The sequence below is a fragment of the Diadema antillarum genome, unplaced genomic scaffold (genome assembly GCF_040938485.1).
Source record: "Diadema antillarum isolate AM-2024a unplaced genomic scaffold, OU_Dant_1.0 seq00000466_RagTag, whole genome shotgun sequence".
Lineage (NCBI taxonomy): Eukaryota > Metazoa > Echinodermata > Echinoidea > Diadematoida > Diadematidae > Diadema > Diadema antillarum.
Window position 1 is genome coordinate 291,530 of NW_027271436.1, and position 13,406 is coordinate 304,935.

Here is a 13,406-nt window from a genome sequence, read left to right on the forward strand (position 1 = left end):
AACTGTATGGCATGAACTCAGCAATGTTGACTTTTTGTGAAATATACGTCGCACCATTCACTTGATTACCATCTTACAGGAAATCGTGGGGATGTTGTTATAAACGAGACGGCAGTTATTCATGTGTGACGTCATACACAACACGTGACATAACGTCACAACAGTAGCAAGCTGCAGTGTGACATCCTTTAACGCACACTCCATCAGCCCGTACAGGACATTCTGTAGATGACTAGTCTATGATGGTACCTGCAACAGCTCTTGACATTTGTCTTGACGTTTTGCTTCTCTGAATACTTGCTTATCTAACTGCTGCCACAGTCTGATTGTCATTTCTTCTCCTAGTAAGTGAAGCAGAACATGAGATGACAGGGGTATTTTATTTTTGTCTATCAAATCAGCTGAATTTTCACTTACGCTTGCTTTTTTTTTGTCATTTACATCTTCGAGGTGTTTTTTTTTTTCCTGTCGTCACCATCTCAGTTTTGTTTGCATGATCTACAAGTACGTAATTTTTTCATTCTTTTTGCAATTATTTGCCAAATTCATGCAAAAATTTACCTCATATCATTTTTACCTAATGCCAAACAAATGTTCAAACTTTACCGTAAATTTAGTCGCTACTCAAGACGGTTTTTAGATTTTCTTGCTCTCTCAGTCAAATTTTAGAGCCAAAAAAATAAATAAATAAACAGATGAATAAACACACACACAAACAAGCACACACCCTTACTTAATGTCGTCTGTATATGAAAGCACAAGACGATAATTTAATGATTCTTCATATCACTATAGCTAAGTTATAGTTGTCGATGGTAGTGGTATCGATGATACAGATTCATTCGTTTTCATGCAGAATATTTAAGACACACGGTTATTTATCGGCACGAGGGTTATTGATACCCACGAACACTTGAATGTTCAGGGCATCGCCCCTGGCTCACCAACACAAAATTGATTCCCGTTGACGTGCTTGCTCGACTTGAAAATACACATTGTGATTTGAAATCATTAATGATGGCATTATTCCAAGAACTAAGGTACATGTCGAGAGAGGTACAAATTACTTACACTCTTCTTTTTTTTAACTTTCATTTTTTTTTTGTCTGTGTGAGATATCTTATCGTTTCACTATTCCAGAGACAGCGCTCTATGAGATAAGATTATTAAAATCAACTTTTGATTCCTTTAATAGATGATGTGAAAAAGCCTCAATAGATTTTTTCCCTCTTGAAGACGTATTTTAGTCGTGCTGGTGTCAATTAAGAACGATCAATGATGTAGGGGATTACTTTCCATCAAGTTGTTGGATCTTAAGATCGATGGCATCGCCACTGCCAGAAGAACATAAAAGGCACGTACGCACTGGGCTGGAGTGTTAACAATTTGTTAAACTTCTTGAAAGTGATAAACCTCTCGTCTCGTCTTTTACGAGCAAAACATCCACTGAAACTTGCCTTGATGTATTAGGAAGATATCGCCGATGCTCAGTGTTGCGTCTTGAAGACAGACTATTACAAAAACAAGTTATGCGCCGAGTGAAATAAAGTGTGTAAAAAAAACAAAAAAACAAAAAACAAAACGTAAGACGCCAAATGTATACTGAGAGCGACGGGGTACATTTAAAAGGTTGATTTTTATTGTATAATGTCTTCCCTTGTGGTATTCTGACGGGATATCATCAGGTGAGTGTACTTGGAGTCTCCTGCATGCTGTGTATCTGATAGTTTTTATCTACGCAATTAACAGCATGGCTTAGAATACATCTCCAAACTTGTCATGGTACCAATATAACAGAATGGAGCGTGCTTTTTCTTCCATTCTTGTTTTATCTCACACTGACATTCAATAGGAAAATATTATCGGTTATATATTTGGTCATATTACCATCAGTTATTGGAAGATACATGCGAAAATTGAGTGTTTATAAAGGTTTGCTGTCACTTCTTGACATTCCAAAGTGGCTGATCAAAACGGAGAACTGAATTTTATGACATAATCTGCACATTATAAACACACAATGCACGCGTATTGTACTTATTCATACGTTCTCGAATATTCTTAAAAAACAATAAACCATGTTAGCCAAGGGATTCAGGATGCTGACCAAGTTAGTCACAACTTTGTTCCGCGTTAAGCCGTGTTGCTACACTGAGACCGATACAACAACGAATTTCTTTAAGCAAGAAAGAAAGACAGAAAATGCCAGAAAAGTAAAATGGAACAATGAAAGAGAAAGTAGATGAATTGCTGCGTGCTTAATCTATACGCAATAAAAGTAAACCAGGTTGTCATCGAGCCTAATTCATCCACATGTGCACATGCATTGTAAGGGAGAAATTTAATTTCTAAAACTGACACACCTGTATGCTCACACGCACAAAGGTAAACATAATAATGTGAAGGTTTTGGTCGCAAAACGAGTTAAATTCGTTATTGATAACATCAGATACTTGTTATTAAAAAAAAAACTACTGAAAGATAGAAAATGTGGGATACCTTTAATCATACCTTAGAAAATATTCCTTGTTATGGAACAAGTTAGACATTAATGAAACAAAGATATTTTGCTCTATCTGATGAAAGACTTACTTTATTGTTTAGAAATGGCGCTTAATCCTTTTTGCGATCAATCTCTGCTTATGAATTCATGAATGAATAATTCTTAGACGAAATTTCTTACCAATTACTAGCGGATCCCGAACAATGATGCGTCATATACGCAAGTGTAATCATTAAAACGTCGTGTATGTTTTGCTTACAATGTGCCACATGTTCCAGCAGCACAATAAACTATTGATATTACAGGCCGGAGCATTGTCAAATTCTTTTCATTCAGCTTGAAATCGTGTACGTTGCAAATAGTTGTAATCACAAGTTCGTCAGAATTTGAGCGTACATCATATTATGAGTGTTTTAATTGCGAATGAGTGCGTTGCCGTTTCAACCCTCAATTTGTGAGATGTTTGATTACCCTTCTGCGTTAGAGATTGGGTGCTGTAGGTATGTCATGTTTCATTAACTGCACTCTTAATATATATTATCGATGTGTGTGTGTATGTGTGTGTGTGTGTGTGTGTATGTGTGTGTGTGTGAGGGTGTGTGTATGTGTGTGTGTGTCATTTCGACATTTCCAACAAGTGAGTATCACTCGTTGCCTAATATCATAGAACGTTTGATGATAGTCTACCAAGTAATATTTTTTTTTTTGCCACATTAAGTAATATTTCTCATGAACTTCAGAGTAAGAGAAATGGACAGAAAGAAAGAAAAAGAACGAGATATATGGCGGTGATGATAATATGTATATATTCAAACTTAGAAATTCATGCGTCGGGTTGGTTGTTTTTTTTTTTTGGTTTGTTTGTTTGTTTGTTTTTTGTTTTGTTTTTGTTCTTTTAGTGACTGGTTGACAAGTTGATTAGCAATTTGTTATGATGGCTACGACTAAGGCACTGAATAATCGGAGCTTATTTACTTCGATGTTGGGCAATTTGTCAATCACATTTGCAATAAAAAATGTAAAAAGGAAAGAATTGCATTGACAGGTCAGTAAAAAAAAAAATCTGTAACTTCTTCATAATCAAAGGTTTTAGTGACATGATAATAAATTTATAACTATATCAAGTATGCGAAGAGGTAGACAGATTAATAGGGTATATGCATAAACATACGGACAGTTAATGTATCAAGAATAGATAGATTGACGTAGAATGTGAAAGAGAGGAAGGGAGAGTGAAAACGAGGAAAAGAGGGAGAGAAGAGGGAGGAAGGGGAGAGGGAGGCCTCTGCTCTTTAATTTGTTCGACGTGGCGCCAGGATTCAGAGAGTACGAAACGTATGGCACAGGAACTGCTCCAGCACGGAAAGTCTAATCATCTCCCTACCTCCGTAATCTTACCAAGGAGGTTCTAGAATAGTACCTTCCTGGTCTAACCAAGGAGGTAGGCACCTACTAGACTAGTACCTTTCTGGTCTGACCAAGGAGGTACTAGACTAGTGCCTTCCTGGTCTAACCAAGGAGTTATTAGACTAGTACCTTCCTGGTCTAACCAAGGAGGTTCTAGACTAGTACCTTCCTGGTCTAACCAAGAACTATAGACTAGTGCCTCTCTGGTCTAACCAAGGAGGTACTAGACTATAGGACCTCCCTGGTCTAACCAAGGAGATATAAGACTAGTGCCCCCCCCCCCCCCCCCGATCTAACCAAGAAGGTACTAGACTAGTACCTCCCGGGTCTAACTAAGGAGTGCAACAACTGATGCACTAGTCACTCGAAGTCATGAAGCACATCGATGTTGCCTACATTAGTTCTTAGCGTAAGTCTTGGTATGGAATATTGCTCTTCTTCCTTTGTCATTCTTTCAGATGGAGAAATGGAAGAAGGGGTGGAAGATGTTCCTTACCCTGGTGGTGGGCTCGGCAGCAGACTGTGTGGCGCTGGGACCAAACCAGACCCTCGATTGTCTCTATTCATCGATGGTAATAGAGAAAGACTCCTTCAACTACTAATACTTTCATATTGTCTAAAAGACGAGTCCGAGTTTCATCATACGTTTCGTCGTTGTTGTTGTTTTCCACTTCTGCTCTACCACAACGACTTTGTTTGGAGGGAGAGAAAGAAAAAAAGTAAAGAAACAAGCCATTAAGAAAAGGAGCGAAGAGAATAAGAAAACTACACGCTTCGCGGAATGCTGTCCTGAAAAGCCAGCTCCAGAGTAGCGTGTTCCTTACATATTGTGATAGGTCTCTGAGGGACTATTATGGCATTGATTAAACGCGGCTTGGGCCATTGTTGGGGCTACTATGGTTCCTGTGTGGCTATCTTCGAGGCGACCTGGACCCATTCTCTGAAGACAAAACGCGAGACTGCGAAGGATCCCTTGATCGCGGCGCGCCCCTCCTCTGATCTTCACAGCGTTGCCGGGATTAGCGAAGCTCTACAAACGGGGAGGCATTGGTGTAATGAGATTATAACCACGGATCAAAGCGTGTAATGAAGTGAGCTCTATCTGACTAGTTCTGCACAAAGGCATGAAATGACGCTCCATTTAAACATTAACGACATTCTTTGTGGTCGACTTGAAACGGTACGATGGTAATCAAGTCTCTAGCGGTGTACTGCGCGCACTTTTCACACCCCGTTTCAGCTGTTGGCTTCACTGCTCCTCGCTGGGGGACCATGGGGGAGGGGGGGGGGGGCAGTCAAGGATTTGCATCCTTACACATCGTAATAAAGATATTCAGCAAGGTGTTAAAATCTATATTGGTGAATTATGGGCATCACAATATTACACTTGACGCGTAGCGAAGGTACCCTCACTTACGCAGTAAACTTTTTTGTTGTTGTTACTATACCCATTCTTGTTACAAGCATGGCATAAATTATAGGCGGAGCTCGATTAGGATAACAACATAAACAGCGTTTAACTGGTAATGAGGGGATAAAGAGCGCATCCAGACGAAATTGTTGTCAGCTATTAGTTCCTTTCTTTGAAGACAGCAGCTATACGCGTTAAGTCAAGAAGACCACATAATCATGTATTGAGTCATGATTGACACCTCACTGTCAGCGCTATATAGCAGACACTTCCACCAGTCTTTAATTTCATTTAATCAGCCCAGAACGTTATCCTTACTCATCTTGATAATATGATCGAATATATATCAATCAGCAAATTGTAGCTTCTACTTTATCTTCTGTGGAAAGGGACTAAAGTGTTTTTGCAATGAAATATAAGACTTTTGATATAACATAATTACATGTAACTGCAAAAGCAGGAATTATTTTTACAAGTGGACGAAACAAATAACAGCAATAATGATAATCATGCTTGATAGAAATACTAAAAATAGTACCAGGTAGGTCCCTACTTTATGCATGTCCCTTATAAGTATACTCTCATTAGTTTTTAAATTTTGACGGTAGCTGTGCCTTGCTCAATTTTTGTGCTAATCGCTGGCTTTCAGTGTGATTTTCCTTCCTTTCCGAATCTCAAACTTCATTTCAAATAAAGGCGATAATGATTAGATTTTAGTACAGGGGTTGTTGCCTCCTGCATGGTCTGGATAATTTACAAGTGCAAAGCTTGCTCCTTTGTGACTTGTCTTGACTTTGTAGCACAAACGAAATAATCAACAAACGGTGAGATTTAGGTGTAAAGAAGGACTTGTTTGCGATCTGTCCCGAGGAAAGAAGCTCTACATGTCACTGAGCCTGCCTCGCTCTGAACGAAGCTGCGCACTCTCCTTGGGCCAACATTCAGCTCGAAATTAATTTTATGCAATTGTAGGTGATCCTACCTACAAAACAAACAGGAAAATCATAATAGAAACGAATCTTCACGGCTGTCAATCAGGCTTCTGTGGTTCGTGACAAAAAAAGAAAGAAAGAAAGAAAGAAAAACATATAGTCCGGTTTCTTATCACCCGTGAAAACTCATTATCTCGACTTCCCCGGGCAAGCAGGCGGCGCTAGGCCAGCACACAAGGGGCTGCGCTCGCGGTCGTCGGCAGCGCGCATTTGCACGGTTTCCGAGATTGATGGCGTGCTTGAGAGATACAGCGCGCCCCTCCCGAGTACCCCCGGGCGCTACACAAGCCAAGAAGAACATTTTAATTGATAGTTTGGGGAATAATTAATGACCTGACAGGCTAATGAGGTCAGATATCTCGCAAAAATGTTTAAACCCCTGCAACATGCTCTTGACGAGTACCTAGAAATGAGAAAACGAAGAGTAGAAAATGTCCTTCACAGCTTGTGAAAGCAGGTTTGGAGAAAACTCAAAACTTCCCCATTAATGACGGATGAAGAACGGAAAAAGTGGAATCAATGATTTCTGTCTCTACGTGCAACAAGAAAACGAATATAACTTTGGTTGCTATTTGCGAGTTCTGCTTTGTCCCGAAATACAAAAATTTAATTGAATAGGAAAAAAAATCAAGAGAGATTAAGATGTACGTATTCACCCGTTTGCAATGGTGTCTTTCTTCACATATGGCGGTTGTTCACACACAATCGTGTTTCTCGGCTTCACCGACACAAGCAGAACCATGAAACTAGATTTCTATTAGGCCAACGAGTGTTCATCAAAATGTCTGTAAGTATGTCACATGATCATAGTTCATATCAAGGCTAATAAATGGGTGCTTCATAGAGTAATTGCCACCTGTTCTATTTTATTCACACAACTCCATGGTTAAGTCCGGTATCAGAACCCTTGAGATTGCTATATACCTGAGGAGAAGGGCTAAATGCTGTTCTCCTCAGCATGGTGTATCTTGATAATCGCCATTACTCTTTGTCGTTAAAGATACTATTTACCATTTACAGATAAAACAAAAACCCTGCTTTGGTACTTTAAAATAGTTTCAAAACGTGAGTTATAGGCATAGAAACAACCAATAATAATATATAAAAATGTCGATCAGTAAAATCAGTGCTAAGTATTGTTGCATATACAAAATGTGAAGAATAGTTTTATCAGAATTGTTTCTAGAATTAATCGTATTACACAGTTCTAGTCTCCCTATATTTTAGGCTTCACTGCGAAATTTTTATGTGGTACAACTGGCCGACACAATTGCATCAAATGTGATAACTCGAACATTTTTTAATCACTGCTCCCAATGGTAAACAGTACCTTTAAACCTTTTCCTCAGCTTTCTCCCCTTTCACGCGCCCCCTTCTCGAACCTCTCGCAAATTTTCAATCATTAGCTGCATTTACACTTACTAACATCGCGATTTTTAAAATCGCGATATTTTGGTTCCACCGTTTACACTTGGACAAAAGCATGCGAAGTTTGAGCTTCACGAAACATCGCGATTTTTTGGTCGGTAGTGCGCATGCGTAATTTACCTCTTGGCAGCGCGCGCTATTCTGTTCGTTTTCACTGCAGTGCAGTATATTTTGATCACAATAGCTGGTTGGAACGTTGAGCCAGTACAATGCACACATAAATTTGTGCTTTTCGAGACTGTTATACTTACGGTAAAACAATATAGCTTGCTATATTAGATCACATACGTAGTAGGTGTGTAAAACTTCATCTACAGCAGCATTCAGGAGGATCATGAAATTTCGCCGATATGACGAAAGTGAGAAGTAGGATTTGGAAGTTAGGACTGGTATTTTATCAGGCGACAGCATGAACTCACACTTGTTACGTACTCCTGTACTAGTATTCCACAAACGGCGTATATCGAGAGCAGTACGGGCTCTCTCACAATCTGAATCAACGCATTTCTGGAGAACATTATTTTGTTAAGTCGTCTTGGGGTGATGATACGTGGTTGGAAAACTTCAGGTTTGCTACTAGTAGTAGTTCCGGGTGTTCACGTACTAGTTTCATCAGGGAGAGGGAGGTGAGAGACTACGAGCCGATCGAGGATCGGCCGTTTAGACCTGTACACAGCTGTCTACACCGTGTACTAGTACTCTCTACACGTTCCAAAGAGGGATCGGGAGCGCGCGTAAACTCCCGGTGCAATCCGAGACCGAAAGTCACGTGATGAAAAATCGCGATATTTCTGCAGCTTGGGTTTACACTCGCTAACTTCGCCTCAAACTTCGCGATGTTTCAAAAAATCGCACTCCGGCTGGCGATTTTTCTGGCGATGTTTCGAGGGCGTTTGGGTGTAGTTGCTTAGCAACTTACACCCAAATGTCGCGATTTTAGAAAAATCGCGATTTTTCCAAGCAAGTGTAAATGGGCCTATTGCTTTCCTTCTTCTCTGAAAACCACTCATATTCACAAATCTAGGAGATCCCTCTTCTCACTTAATAAACATTTCAACGTTCTGCAAAAGAAAATAATTTGAAGAAACAAAAATCAGCAGAGGAAATTTAGGGTTAGCATGATCGCTTCACAGGATGACAGTTGGAAAATGATTGAAGGTAAACGAGATCAATTCTTAGTCGGATATACCATTGTATACCGTACGAAAATCAACTTTCCTTTGCATTGTCGCACTATGCTTTATGAAAGGATTCTCATATCCTTATATTTGATATACTTCCGTTGCTTCATTTATCATCAATATTTTATCACCAATAAAAGGTACATTCTTCAGTAATCTATACAATATTAACTTACATTCAGACAATGCTAATATAAATACTGAGTATAATAAGCTGATACCGCTGTATACAAAGTAACAATAGTCACACATTTTTGACACAATACCTTTCCCGTGCAATACTTTCTTTCAAAGAAATAATTATTATGAATTAAAACTTACATACATAATCATACACACGCACACTACACACACTTTGCACAGAATAAATGGTAAAGGAACCTTTATATGTATGAGTTTAGATGAAACTTGACTTGATCGGTTCCAGTCTGTCCATGAAATAATATCAAATGTTTGAATGAAATCGCTTATTTAGGATTTCAAGATGGGAGATCCTACAGTAGGTGTTGAACACCAGCTATAAGTCATGGATACAAGTGAACCTATACTGTAATTATACATCAAGATACTCCCAGTTCGCTGAGGCGTCTGCTCCCTCGGCCATCGTGGTCAGTTTTGTTCAGTATTACTTTTTTTCTAGCTGGCTAATGATTTGAAACATGGCGTCCAAGGTCCAAGGCCGGAACACATTCTTTTTTTTTCTCGATAGGACGTCGCTATATTCTAGTCATTTGCATACTTGCACGTGAACTCTTTTACAACTGCGGAGCTTTATCGATTGTCAAGTGCGTCCATTGATTCCTTTTCTGGGCTCCATTAGAAGGACTATTAAATGAACCCAAACACTCTCAATGAAGCTAGGTGCTGGCAGCTAGCTATTACCCCTTCCTTTACTCAGTCCATTTACCGTGGTAAACAGCGGATAGATCCTGACACAACGAAGTAGCCTATTCAATGATTACACGGACAGTGCCCCAAGACGTATTACTTCGAGAAAACTTTCAGCTAGTAGTAAAATGAAGCTAATCGTCTAACGGGCAAACAGAAAAAGGCTTACTAGACCTTCTCTTGGGACTGCAATTGTAGCATATTGTGTTTCCTGTACCAATAACTAATTACGGGGTCATAAAGCCATAAAGGTATAGCGTGTATTACATGACATAATTGTGGCGTCTGTGGCGGGGAAACTCGTTTCGGGTGAAAGGGTGAGGAGATGTCAATATTTAAAAGGGAATGGTGATACAGTATGCACTCAATCTTGCTTAGACAAGATAAATACGCAGTAAAGATGCGGCTGGTGGTGTGATTGCTACATAGCCTTACGTGTGTTTTTCCTCTTTCTTCCCTCCCCTCATCACTACTAAAACACAATGACAAATTAACGGGAAAACAGGGAGAGCAATGATGTCAATGACCGATCTCTTTGTCTATCTATCGTTATCTCTCCATCTATTGTAGTTTTTATATCTCCAAACGAACAACAACAACAACAACAACAAAAACAAGAACAACAAAAGCAAAAAGGACAACAACAACGATACAAGTGACCTTAATGTGGAATTGAACAGAATACTACTTATCTGGTACGAGTCGAGTCATGGGATAAAGGAGAACATATTTCATACCATTAACAAGCAGGATCTATAACCGTGACCCCTCCTCCCCCGTACAAAACAAACAAAATATGTAACATATTATGCTAAACGACGAACTCGTAAATAACCAGGCGAAATTAGACGAGTTGTACTGACTCCCTCTTTTTTTTTTCGAGAGCCGAGGACTGATCGGACCGTATTGCAGATCAGTGGATGCGACATGCAAACAATAATAAAAAAAAACACGCAAACAATTCACTATTTGTTTTAATCTTTATGATAGTTTTTTTTTTTTTTTTTTTTTAAGTGGGAAAATAAAATGAACGTTTCACATTCCTGAATAAAAACAGTTATGCTTCACATATCATGACCAACAAAGAACCAAAATAGCATATTCTAATGCTTGGTATCGCTGGTCTAGCTGAAGACATCATGCCTTAAGCATTCTAAACGCATCACGATGGACGTTGACATTATTTTCTTGCCCTGATGCCATTTTTAGAGAATTATTAAAGCACTGACATGAATGAGCGGAGAACGAGGGAAAGAGAGAGAGAAAAAAGTAAGAGAGAAAGAAAGAGAGAGACAGAGAGAATTGAATATCAAATATCTTATATGTGTTTTGTAGTTAGCCGCATATATACCTAGTCTGGGAGGTGAGCACCTTCCGACCTAGTTGAGACTATGCTCCACCACTTTTGTTATGTGGTGGTCTTCCAGTTACTGTGGAGTATACCAGAAAACTTCTTAGTCTATATGCAACAACGGAACAGAGAATCAAATTAAAAAGTACTAAATAGACACAGCCTATCAGAGTCCATGTCCTTGGGTGAATTGAAAAGGGTGGAAAATGTAATTCGCGCGGAATAAAAGTGAAAGAGGGGGAAAAACCAAAAGGCAACACGAGTAAAAGGAACTGATCAAAAACAGGATAGCACTGTTTTGTGTCGAAGTGAGTAATGTGATTTACGATTGACAATGTGTCTTATCGCAATCTCTACACTGTATAGGGGTGGGGAGAACAGTGGACAATCTGGCGGGTTTTAAGCCTGAAAGAACTGCTTTCAGATCTGAGTATGATAGATGAGGACAGTTTGCCCGAGTATTGAGAGTACCGCAATAAAACAGGGGAAAATACAAACAGCGCAAGAAAGATTTGGACATACCTCAATACTTCGCTATTCCTATCTGTTTTCAGCTTGATTGTATTTATCGTCTTTTATTCAAACACATGGAACAATTATTCGTGTCAGACATCATACGATAGTTGATTGAACACTAGTTATTTGGAAACATAGCGGAATTTTGATCAACTTGAGAATAGCTTTTGCGTCCTTGGTCAATCTAAACGTTTGTTTGTTTGTTTGTTTGTTTGTTTGTTTGTTTGTTGGTTTGTGAGTGGGGGATACGTAGTTAGGAATGCTTCTTAAATAGTTTAAATGTATTTGATTCTTTAGAATCGTTTCGAACCAGTCAATGACCGTTACTGATTAAGGAAATGTTATTTTTTGTTCTTAATTTGTTTTGCTTTTTTTTTTTTGCGGAGCCCAAACTAGGAAGCAAATCTCTCCATGCATCTTTCGATGATTAGCTGTCAAAAGTACAATATCTGCTGAAACGTTATGTCTTTTGCCAGCTCAACTGCATGCCCTTGTGGCGTCTGGTCATATTCGTTCCTGCAGAAAATTGAAAATGCAAACATTAATGTAAGTTATGTAATTGTCAGCCAGCACTCTCCGTAACCATTTTCGTGTATCCTCCCTCCCCTAGCTGTCCAAGTGATCGAACAAAAAAACAACCTCAGTAGTAACTGTAAGAACCGCGTCGGAACCTTGTGTTCCCGTCAGCAACCTTGGATCAACATTTTCTTCGGAATTCCAACATCAATTGCTTTTATCAACTTGCAAACGATGCAGGGAGGGGAGAGAAACCGGTTTATTTAGAATGATCCCCACATGTGTTAATCTTCTATCAAACGGCGCCGACATCCTTTCATGGCGAGGCGTGTGCATGCTGCCGCCCTATGATCGCCTTCACGCAGCGCGCTTTACTGAGTCAAGGTGTAATTCCGTAGCAGCAAACGAAACGAAAACATACTCCACAGAAGCCGTGGTAACTGACAACAGCAATATCGAAGGCGTTCAGGATGGTGCAAGTACGTGAATACTGCTGTATGAGTGTGTGTGTGTGTGTGTGTGTGTGTGTGTGTGTGTGTGTGTGTGTGTGTGTGTGCGTATACATCACTGATCGTCCGAGACCAATGGTATGAAAACACACCTTTTGTCCGAGGACAAAATCTACGTCCGAGGACGTAACATGCTGTCCTCGGAAGGAATAGACGTGCAAAATGATATTCTACGTCCGAGGACGCATCTGACCCGATATTCGGCTTGTCCTCGGACGTTCGAAAAGTATGAAGTTGACACACATAACACTCCCGTCGATGCAGCAACGTGTGTGAAAGAAAAAGTTAAGAGCGCCCCCTGTGAACACACAGATCCTGGCGATCGCGCACGCGATTAAGCAGTGCTGCAGCTAGCTAGCGCTAGGGCGCTAGCGCGCGCTTCGCTAGCGATCAGCGATAGCGCTAGCGTGTAGCGCGCGGTAGTACGGTATACTGTAGGTGAAGTATGAGCAGCATGCACCGTATGGATCCGGATCGTAATGTGTGAAAAGAGGTTTGAGCTCGCCTTCGAGGACCGCTTATCAAATGTCAACGATGTCAATGGTAAGAAAACTAGCGGTACCGTCCGCAGATCTATTCATTCTTTTATGTTTTAATGTCAAGTTTAAGATCATAGTCATGGTGACAGAAACCACGATAATGTTGGTGTCCACTTGTTCCTTTGCACTCACGCACCTGTGTACAACATGAATGAAGCCTGAGGC